The sequence below is a fragment of the Topomyia yanbarensis genome, chromosome 1, assembly GCF_030247195.1.
Source record: "Topomyia yanbarensis strain Yona2022 chromosome 1, ASM3024719v1, whole genome shotgun sequence".
Lineage (NCBI taxonomy): Eukaryota > Metazoa > Arthropoda > Insecta > Diptera > Culicidae > Topomyia > Topomyia yanbarensis.
In genome coordinates this window covers 137660478-137672560 of record NC_080670.1, presented here as the reverse complement: position 1 = coordinate 137672560, position 12083 = coordinate 137660478, and positions in this window count along the sequence as shown.

Sequence of the window (12083 nt, the reverse complement as noted above, 5' to 3'; positions counted from 1 at the left end):
TTTAAGCGTTAAGATACGAGGAATACTCCTATACTAATAAGTTTTTTGAGTTTTAGAATTTTAGTTCATATGGTGGACTTTCATCGTGATCATAGCAAATCTGTTAAAAAATGTTTTGAGGAAAAAGCCATAGCTCTACCAATTATCAATAAGTTTTATAAACCTACCTTTGTTTTTTTTATTACGAAAAAATATGTACTATCAAAAAACTATACCTTAGATATAATAAAATCATTGCTTTATCAATCTTGATCACCTTTGAAATTTAAATTTTTGTCACTTTTTCATCGTAAAAAAAGTATGTAACCTTATTGGATAACGAAAAACATCTTGCGTTTAAAATGAGCGATATGCATGAAATTGGGAGATTTCATCTATTAGAAACACGTTTTTCATTGCTGGTCTCAACGCAATAATATTTTTGTATCTCTCAAGATGGGATCAACGGCTTTTGTCAATGATTTTTTATCTTTGTGGCAATGGTACCCAAATTGCCAAGAGAAGATACCAGTATTCAAATATCTGCATTTTCTCAGATAGTCAAGCAACGCTAAATGCCTTAAGGGCTCCTACATGTCTACTAATATGGGAGTGCATCCTTGCACTCCGACAATTGGCGGAGAAAAATCGTATCAATCTATACTGGGTTCCAGGAAATTGTGGAGTTGCAGGGAATGAAAAAGCCGAGGAGTTAGCAAGAAGAGGGTCTTCCACTAATTTTATCGGACCAGAACAATTCTGTGGATTCTCATCGAGTGCCCTCAAAATGGAGTTGAAGAAGTGGGAGATCACAGCTATAAACAACAATTGGGGTACCGTAACTGGACTGCAACAATTAAAGAAATTGATTTCACTTGACGATAAAAAATCCCGGAGTTGCTTAGATTAAAGACGTAAGGGTTTCAGCGTGAAACAAACACTTTTGAAGTAGAATACTTCTAACGTTTCAATATGGGGTCCCGTTTCAAAAATTTCAGTTGAGAAATTTTCCCAGATTTGAAATGCGAATATCTTCCGTTCTACTGGACGAAATCGCAATAGACCTTTCTCGTCAAAAAATTTTATATGATAGGATGCTTCCTTTTTTATCCCCAATTCGTTACTGCTGTTTGCCGCGATGATTTGGTACCTCTAACTATTGAAAAAATCAAAAATAGTGCAAGCTGCTCATTTAACCCCATATTCTGAATACCCATCTTGCCTTGTTTCCCCGTATTTTTACACCATTTGGATGAATTTCCTGTGGGGAATACTAAAAGGATGCCAGATCTGCAGATTTTGCATTTTCACTGCAGATGTTTTGCAGATTACAAATATTTAGCAGAACAAAGCCTATGCCAGCCAATTTATACACAAGCCTTCAACATTTTTGATCATTTAAAATATATACATACTACATTTCTATGTCAAATTTATTGAAGATTTTTGTAGCAATCTGCAGACTTTTATATTTTCACTGCAGGCTATTGTTTAAATAGACCTGGCATCACTGATGCTGAAATGATTCATTCATATACCTGTCAAAAACATAGAGCATTGCATGAAAATGTATAACCTCACTTTTCTGACAGTTCAGTGTGCTTGTTTACCTAAGACTTGTTTACATGGACTTTTAAAATTTACATTACTTGAATACTTTCGATGCTCTTTGAAAGACTATCAACTCAAGAGGGATGAGGATTGGAACAATGGGAACCTGGTGCCACATTATGCAACCAATTCGAATCGACCTTTTCACACAAGCTTGAATACAATAAACCTTTCGTTTCGAGATGCGTAATGTCACCCCTGGTTCATACATTGACCAATCGGCGCTGGATGCAAAACCCGGTGGCATATGCTGAATCGTAAGATCAAGCATTGGGCTATAAAACGATTACTTTCTGGATGATGGATAAGGATTTGTACACATTTGTTTGTTTGCTCGTGGGTTAAGTCCTAACCAGATGATCCGATTTATTACTCATTTTTAGGTGGTGAAGTTTACCTGAACTTTATAGGTAACGAATTCGGTCGATGATAAGTTGTTGAAATGATCGTTCAATGCCCATACCGAAAAACGTTTCCATTGGTCAGAATGCCTACCAGCGTATGATAGCTGCAAACATGAGGACAACAAGGTTATCGCTTTCGAATGGAACAATTATTTATTATTCGTGTTCAAGTTCCATTACAGCAAAAGTTTCGTCGATTGACGATTGTCGCATTGTCGTTGATTTAGCCGGCAAATGCAAAACAGTGCTCGGCACTGACGATAAGGAGTAAGAATGATTTGATAGGAGTGATAAGAATGCAGAGCATTATACATTCTGGAAGAATATCAGGGAGGAGAAATAATATGTAAATTTATATTATATCCCGAGTTGCCATCATTTTTGCACCGCAATAAAGCTTTCTGCAACTGCTGTCTTGTTCAAATTGGCAGGAAATAACTAGGCAGCGAATGATAAATTGAATAGTCAATTTATTTACTTTTTCGGAAGGATAAGTAATTAGTATGTTGTGAATATATATGTGTCACCGGTGCCGTGTGTTATGGTGGTACCAGACGGAACCTTTGGTCAGCAAACCGTCCTTGTCGTACTGGTCATAGATGCGATGTTTTTTTCTCATCTGATAGCACTTGGCATGTTTCGGAGATCTGTCTTAACGCTCTCTACTTAGCGCAGGATACGCGAAACCGCTGCTAGCTTTCGAAAGAAAATTCCTAGCTGCTGCTACTCTATCAGTCTTTCTCTCGACTGAGGACTACAATTTCGGTCGACTAAATTGTGCTATGAAAATTGTACTTCCTGGAATTTCACCTAACGAGATCAATTCATTGTGAGGAATTTCGCTGCGTTCCAATATTGCTTGCCTCTGTAGGTGATGATGTGTGTGTATTCACTTCGGCAGCCAGGTCTTATGTTTTGGGTAATTTTGCTATCTTATTCTGCTGAATAAATCATCTGGCTAAAGCCTCTACGTTATACTATGGTCACTTTAAAAACGCATTGCTATTTAATCTTGTAGCTTTGGCAAGTCCTGGCACTGTTCTCGACTAATCCTGGCACTATACCGCTGACGTCGCACTAATTACGGTGATCAAACTTGGCGAGAGCGGCAGTGGTTTCGTCGGAATTGTTCACTCGACAAGCAGGAAGTGCAAGAACTCTGCTACTTATGCCTGAGTCCCTCGTTGAAACCTTCGTCCTGTCGGAGTGTTTGCTTTGCCCGATACCGGAGCGTATTGCTGAACCGAAGCAGTCTGCTACTCGCGCTTCGAATCGGAATCGCTGAATGTTCCCGTTAGCCGAATGTCCAACGTGGCCGAAGGCAAACCGATTGCAGCAATACCACCAACCGTAGCTGAAATTTTGGCCTTTAATCCAAGTCCCTGCCATTGACATAGCGACAGACGAGTGCGGCGCAGGTTGGACCATCGGTTGACTCGGTGCCGGACAGGGCGAAACAGCTGCAACAGGAGCGGACCTAGTATGGGGTGTAAAGGTCATCAATTGCCATAGATCACCAAAATGCTCTGCGACTAACATTGTGAACAAAACAAACCAAACGAAATTGATCGCAACAACGATAAAATAATCTAAATTCTACCCAAACATTTGAAAATGAGAAAAAGGCAAAAGAAGTTAAAAATTGAATACTGTTTTATTTAGTTTGATTGCGCATATTGTTTACATCAGACACACCCCTTAATTCATTGAGTACGTATTTCATTGCCTTTATAATCCTTTTGAAATCAGTTACAATAATCCTTTATAATCATTTTATAATAAGTGTATTGCTAGTTAGGACTTTTATATCAGCCGGGCTCTTTTATAATTTGTTATAAAATCATTATCAAAATTCTTCATAATCCATTGTTGCGTTATGTTTATGTACATGGCCAGATAGATAGTTTTTAACTGGGACGGAACGTGTGGATACGAAAAAACCTAATGTCAATTGTAGCCAGGGGGAGCTGTCAAATACAGCCAAAGGGAACCGTCAAATGCAGTCAGGGGGGACTGTCAAATGTAACCAGTCCATTTAAAATATGTGAGGAAGAAAGAGTGGCTATGCAAGACAAGAGATAAAATGAACAGAAAAAAGAAAAAGAAAACATCTATCCACAGGTTCTGTCCCAGGATTTTAATAGAGAACATCAAAATTCGATTTGTTTGCATTTGGCAGTAGGCCTTTTTCAAATGTTTGGCTAGAAATTCCTTGCTTCTTCAATGAATCATGTACAAGAAAAGTAAAAATGTTAAATTTAACGGAACAATGTATGATGCCGACATCAATTAAAAAATACAGCTGAGCGACCTTGTTGGGAAAGTGTTAACATTTGGCAGCGAACCAAACCAAGTTTATCATACTATGATCGAATCAACAAAAATTCCAAGATCATGTAAACAATCTCTTTGAACTGTCAAAAAAGTGAGGTTAAACATTACCATGCAACGTTCTCCACCGAGAGGTTCACTTTAGTTTGTTTACATAACCAATGAACTTTGTACCGCGACTCACCACTTCATTTGCCGCGTTGCCAGGAAGCCAAGCAAAAATATACAAAACAATGCTGCCCAAACACATATTTTGAGTCCCACCATTCTTGTAAAGGTGAAAAAAATACTCAACATTCTTGCATTTTTCAAATTTAAAAAAATCATTAAAAAATCACGATAGCTCTAAAAAGTCTCATTTCAGCGGAAATATTCTTAAAAATGTGTAGTCTTTTGAATAAAAATAAGAAAAAAGGGAGTTAGGTCGGACGAGAAAGGTCTATTTCGGTCGACTAAATTGTGCTATGAAAATTGTACTTCCTGGAATTTCACCTCACGAGATCAATTCATTGTGAGGAATTTCGCTGCGTTCCAATATTGCTTGCCTCTGTAGGTGATGATGTGTGTGGATTCACTTCGGCAGCCAGGTCTTATCTTTTGGGTAATTTTGCTATCTTATTCTGCTGAATAAATCATCTGGCTAAAGCCTCTACGTTATACTATGGTCACTTTAAAAACGCATTGCTATTTAATCTTGTAGCTCTGTGCAAGTCAGTCCTGGTACTGTTCTCGACTAATCCTGGCACTATACCGCTGACGTCGCACTTATTACGGTGATCAAACTTGGCGAGAGCGGCAGTGGTTTCGTCGGAATTGTTCACTCGACAAGCAGGAAGTGCAAGGACTCTTCTACTTATGCCTGAGCCCCTCGTTGACACCTTCGTCCTGTCGGAGTGTTAGCTTCGTCCGATACCAGAGCGTATTGCTGAACCGAAGCAGTCTGCTACTGGCTCTGCTTCCTTCGAATCGGAATCGCTGAATATTCCCGTTAGCCGAATGTCCAACGTGGCCGAAGGCAAACCGATTGCAGCAACACCACCAACCGTAGCTGAAATTTTGGCCTTTAATCCAAGTCCCTGCCATTGACATAGCGACAGACGAGTGCGGCGCAGGTTGGACCATCGGTTGACTCGGTGCCGGACAGGGCGAAACAGCTGCAACAGGAGCTGACCTAGTGTAGGGTGTAAAGGTCATCAATTGCCATAGATCACCAAAATGCTCTGCGACTAACATTGTGAACAAAACAAACCAAACGAAATTGATCGCAACAACGATAAAATAATCTAAATTCTACCCAAACATTTCAAAATGAGAAAAAGGCAAAAGAAGTTTTGGTCGAATTCATTATAATTCTATTTAAAAATTGAATACTGTTTTATTTAGTTTGATTGCGCATATTGTTTACATCAGACACACCCCTTAATTCATTGAGTACGTATTTCACTGCCTTTATAATCCTTTTGGAATCAGTTACAATAATCCTTTATAATCATTTTATAATAAGTGTATTGCTAGTTAGGACTTTTATATCAGCCGGGCTATTTTATAATTTGTTATAAAATCATTATCAAAATTCTTCATAATCCATTGTTGCGTTATGTTTATGTACATGGCCAGATAGATAGTTTTTAACTGGGACGGAACGTGTGGATACGAAAAAACCTAATGTCAATTGTAGCCAGGGGGAGCTGTCAAATACAGCCAAAGGGAACCGTCAAATGCAGTCAGGGGGGACTGTCAAATGTAACCAGTCCATTTAAAATACACACCTAGAAAAAATAGTGTAAATTTACGTCTCATGACCCTGACATATACGAGCATCAAAAATGACTTAGTTTTACGTTTGATTTTAATTTTACATGACGTTTAATTTCGTAAATAGTGTAATTTTACTCCACATACAGCGTTTGTTCTGAATGGTAGGAAGTGTAATTTTATGTTATTGCGCATGGAAAGTATATGTTTCATGTAAAATTAAACGGAACACGGTACTGTTCCGTCATTTCGTAAATTACGGTTTGTTGAATTGTGTCATGTTTGCAATTACGTGAACGATAAAATTCAGATTTTTTTGGTGTGTATGTGAGGATGAAAGAGTGGCTATGCAAGACAAGAGATAAAATGAACAGAAAAAAGAAAAAGAAAACATCTACCCACAGGTTCTGTCCCAGGATTTTAATAGAGAACATCAAAATTCGATTTTTTTGCATTTGGCAGTAGGCCTTTTTCAAATGTTTGGCTAGAAATTCCTTGCTTCTTCAATGAATCATGTACAAGAAAAGTAAAAATGTTAAATTTAACGGAACAATGTATGATGCCGACATTAATTAAAAAATACAGCTGAGCGACCTTTTTGGGAAAGTGTTAACATTTGGCAGCGAACCAAACCAAGTTTCTCATACTATGATCGAATCAACAAAAATTCCAAGATCATGTAAACAATCTCTTTGAACTGTCAAAAAAGTGAGGTTAAACATTACCATGCAACGTTCTCCACCGAGAGGTTCACTTTAGTTTGTTTACATAACCAATGAACTTTGTACCGCAACTCACCACTTCATTTGCCGCGTTGCCAGGAAGCCAAGCAAAAATATACAAAACAGTGCTGCCCAAACACATATTTTGAGTCTCACCATTCTTGCAAAGGTGAAAAAAATACTCAACATTCTTGCATTTTTCAAATTTAAAAAAATCATTAAAAAATCACGATAGCTCTAAAAAGTCTCATTTCAGCGGAAATATTCTTAAAAATGTGTAGTCTTTTGAATAAAAATAAGAAAAAAAGGGGTTAGGTCGGACGAGAAAGTTCTATATTTTTGCACTATCTGATCGGAAATTTGTGCACGTATTTCGTATTAAATTTCGGAATTACTGCGACTACTATAAATAAACCAAAACAAGGATTTTCAGAAAACAGCGAGGAAAATGCGCAATTTGCCAGCATATCCCACGCAGAGCCGTCAAAAAGGAGCATGTAAGCGTTTCATTACATACGGGAATGTTATATATACAGGTCACGCGAGCTTGTTTTATATCAGTGGGTGCTCGCTTACCACACGAGCAACATGCTCGTCCGGATGGTACAATGAGCGGTATCATGTTTGCGTTCCCGTACCAAGTGACGCAAAGGTTCTTCGTGATAAAATCCAGGGAATCACCAAATCCGCCATTCGGCGTCTGGCTCGTCGTGGTGGTGTAAAATGCATCTTCGATTTAATCTACGAATGATGATGGTGTGCAAGAAAATGTCATCCGAGATGCCGTGACCTACACTGAACACGCCAAGCGCAAAACGGCAATGAATGTCGTCTATACTCTGAAGCGGCAGAGACGCACTTTGTATGGATTTGGAAGTTGAAAAGGTAGAACTCACTTGTATCATTATAAAAAAGGCCCTTTTCATGGCCACCAAAATCATTTCAAAGAATAAGTTTGCATTTTCTGTTTCATGGACTGTTTCTCCCTGAAGAGCAATTTATGTTAAACCCTAAATTATGATTTATTTCAGTACGCAAATTGCAAATATGGTCAGAAACAAACTGGAGTGAAGTGGAAAACATTTTTACTAGGCGCATTCAAAAAAGGTTTCAATTCTCAAACATTTTACCAAGGTGCCGTATTACATTACTCTCTTTACCCTGAGTGTTCGATAATCTCCGTAGTGGAAACACAATTTCAATTTTGTTCTTTATCAAAAATATGTGGTCGGCCAACAAAGGTGTGGAGCTACGAAGAACACATATTGAGGACAACACAAAAAAGGACGAGCTTACATTGTGCTGTAGTCAGGTATAAAAACTCAGCATGCTCAGCGATGCCAACCTTCCAGTTTAAACTGGATTCTTCCAGTTTTTTTTACTCGATCCAGTCAAACAGACAAATGTGTAAATCGTCCAGTTTTTTTAAATATTGTCCAGTTTTATCCAGTTTTTTTTCCCAGAGGTGTGCGCCAAAATTATTTCCTCACTATTTGCATTACAATAGTAGTTTACTATATAAACTAGTAATAAATAATAAAATAAAATAAATGAAATTGTGAAGAGTACAACCTCTCTAGGGAACAAGGGAAATTGTTTTTCAGTAACCATATTTTGCTGCACCCTGTCGTATTTCAATACACATTAGAAATTGATATGCTATGGAGTGCAAGATTAGCAGATATTGTTAATTAAAATGAAGATTGTTTTTTTAGTCTGTTAATTACACATGGCATAGTGCGTTAGTTTGAAGGTACCAATTTTTTCGTTTAACATTTCAAATTTCTTAAAACTTGTAATGTGAAATTATCTAAAAGTTATATTTAAATAGTAGCGATCGCTTTTATACTATCTTAAACTAGAAATTCGCTGCTATATGAGAATTGTTTTCTTATTTTGTCTAATAGCTGAACGTTTTCATATTGAATGTTTGTCTTCATATTTGAGAATCCTGTTTTATTAAAAATAGATCCATTTTATTTTAAAATACTTTGCATCCCTAAACTACATTCCCTTTTGCAAGGATAAATTTGGTTATTCGGGCATCCAGTTTTTTCCAGTCTTTTTTAAAGAGAGGTTCCAGTTTTTTTGAAAAAAAAGTTGGCAACGCTGAGCATGCTGTTGTTCACGCTCAGTTCGTTTCCAGCATCAGCATACAGCAGTTCGTTTGCAGCATCGCCCGCAAAATTCAAACCGCCGTCCGTTTGCTGCTGCCCAGTTAAACTCATTCCGGAACCGGTTCGGATTTCTTAATGGAGTCATTATGGATTCCAAATCAAATGCAACAACCGATTCCGACTTAGAATCGGTTGTTGCATTTGATTTGGATTCCATACTGACTCCATTCAGGATTCCGAATCAAATTCCGAATGGTTTGACTGGGTGTCAGAAGAGTTGGCCAAGCACGCCGTCTTCGATGAAACCAAAACTGTTATCATATACACCAGCACCAAGTAAATTTCGAACACTGCTCAAACAAAAGGCCCTTTTCAAGGCCATCAATTTATCGACAAAGAATGAAATTGAAGTTTTGTTATTACAAGCATCAGCTTGTCAAGAGCGTTGGATGGTAAGTGAGCCACTTGTGAACAATACCGTCGCTTTCACGAGAATGGCACAAAATCAAAAGTTATTTGTGATTTATAGACAGTTTAGTGTAATGATTCAATTTACACAAATCGAACGTTTTCTAACGTTTCGATATAGGTGCTCCGTTTCAAAATTTTCGGCCAGAATGCTGCCTGTTTTTTCAAACGTGAAAATCTGCTGTTGTATTGAATGAAAACCTTCGATTTTTGCGCTGATTGGAAATAGTTGTGACTAATTCTGTAGAATGTACAATTACTGAAAATAACGGATTTTGTGAAAGCAGTGGTTGGTCCATACAATTCGATTCTAAGCGAGCCAGAATAGTTTTCGTTCGAAGGTCCACCTCTGACAATAGAAGTAAACTATTTTATTTTGAATTCAACTACAACTTCCTTGAAAACAGCACAGCTAAAAACCTTTTGGGAAAAACGCGCAGACCTTAATTTTCCACTATAATGGAAACTGCCTGTGCCCCGCCGCACAGCATCATCAAGATTGATAGTAATTCAAGCCGGGAGGAAAGAGGTTGTAAGGCAATGGAAAACGAAAATTTCATTTATATCTTACTGGAATATAATTGGCTGGTCCTGAAAAGAACTTGTTGGTTTGTGGTTTATTTTGGGTCACAATTTAGGCCTGCTCGATTGCTGATAGCTGTGAATTTCTCGCAGGGCGACAGTTTCTGTTCAGTAGTGATGAGGCTTCCTAACGGAGCAGAGTGTGTACCATAGCCGCGATCGGTCGACTGTTTTGGAGCTCCTCGCTAGTCGGTCCAAAATCGTAGTTTTTCGGTACGGATTATCAAACAAAAGTGTTTTTAAATACGAAGAACGACTCGGTGAACAGTTTTCGTAAATCGGAAGTGGAATTCAGTGATTTTTTTGGAGTTTTTTATCCCGGCGTAAAGTGATTCAAATCCACACAGCATTAGTGTCAAAAGTGCTCCCCCGCAATACGGGCCGTCTATTCCCGATGCGGGGAAGAAAAAAGTGTTTTAACAACGTAAATAATAATAGTGGAGATCAAAAACTCGCAAAAAGTGTTTTTCCCAGTGATAAATCTTTCCCAAAAAGTGAAAATTTTTCGGCGTCACTTGTTGAAAAAAGTGGCGATTCCATATTATCACCGCGTCACCCGTAGCTATCGCCCGATAGGTGTCGCACCAATTTCTTAGTTCCACATTCGGAAACCTGCCGGTCAGTTTTCCTTTTTCTTCCGACATTTTCCAAACCTTTTACGGGTCAGGACCACGTGCGTGGCCAGTGGAGTCTTCTGTATCTGCTGCATGCATACTGTTGTTGATAAATTGCGCTGTACTTGCAAACGTGAGCAAGAGAAAGGATTGCTCGGGCTGTTTGATGCGTGAGAAAGAAGCTGGAGATTTTAAGGATATCTGGAGAAGGTTTGGAATGGGACGAAAAATGGATAAGCAAGTATCAGTCACTCGCGTAAGTAGGAAATGAGGAAGGAAATAGAAAAACTGGTATATTTTTCTACAGACATTCTAATTTATATATACAAAAATCAAATAAATACACTAAATACGCGTCGATTTCTTACCTCATGTAAGGAATCGAAAGTCTTATTGTAATGTTATAATCCATTTGATACAAACATTACAGTAAGGCGGGGCTGGTTGATGGAACGATGACCTCGGAACATGTCTGGCGCTGTATACGAAATGGGTCATCGGAAAGTCAATTGAGCTAACACCTACCTAAATCCTTGAACCAAGTTATTTGCATGGATATGTTAAAATACATGCAAACATCTTTTTTCTGTAAATCACTACCAGTTAGTGGGAGTTAGGATGGTTAACACACACACACACACACACACACACACACACACACACACACACACACACACACACACACAGTAGTGATGAGGCTTCCTAACGCCAACCGTGACTGGGGTACTTTTACACGACCTTCGTTGCTTACTGCTTGCGGGGAGGCTTTCCTCTGGTGGACTTACGAGCGGTTTGTTTGGTACGGGCCATTTATCAACAAAGAATCGAATTGAAGTTTTGTTATTGCAAGCATCCGAAAGTAGCTTGCCAAGAGCGTTCGATGGCAAGTGAGCTATTTGTGAACAATATCGTCGATTTCACGTATTTCACAAAAGAAAAAGTTATCATTTGTTTGTTTGTTTACAGTTTCGTGTTTACTAGGCGCATTCAAAAAAGGTTTCAATTCTCAAACATTTTACCAAGGTGCCGTATTACATTACTCTTTTTACCCTGAGTGTTCGATAACCTCCGTATTGAAAACACAATTTCAATTTTGTTCTTTATCAAAAATATGTGGTCGACCAACGAAGGGGTGGAGCTACGAAAAACACATATTGAGGACAACACAAAAAAGGACGAGCTTACATTGTGCTGTAATCAGGTATAAAAACTCAGCATGCTGTTGTTCACGATCAGTTCGTTTGCAGCATCAGCCTGCAGCAGTTCGTTTGCAGCATCTCCCGCAAAATTCAAACCGTCGTCCGTTTGCTGCTGCTAGAAGAGTTGGCCAATCACGCCGTCTTCGATGGCATCAAACCTATTACCATATACACCAGCTCCAAGTAAATTCCGAACACTGCCCAAACAAAAGGCCCTTTTCAGGGCCATCAATTTATCGACAAAGAATGAAATTGAAATTTTGTTATTACAAGCATCAGAAAGTGGCTTGCCAAGGGCGTT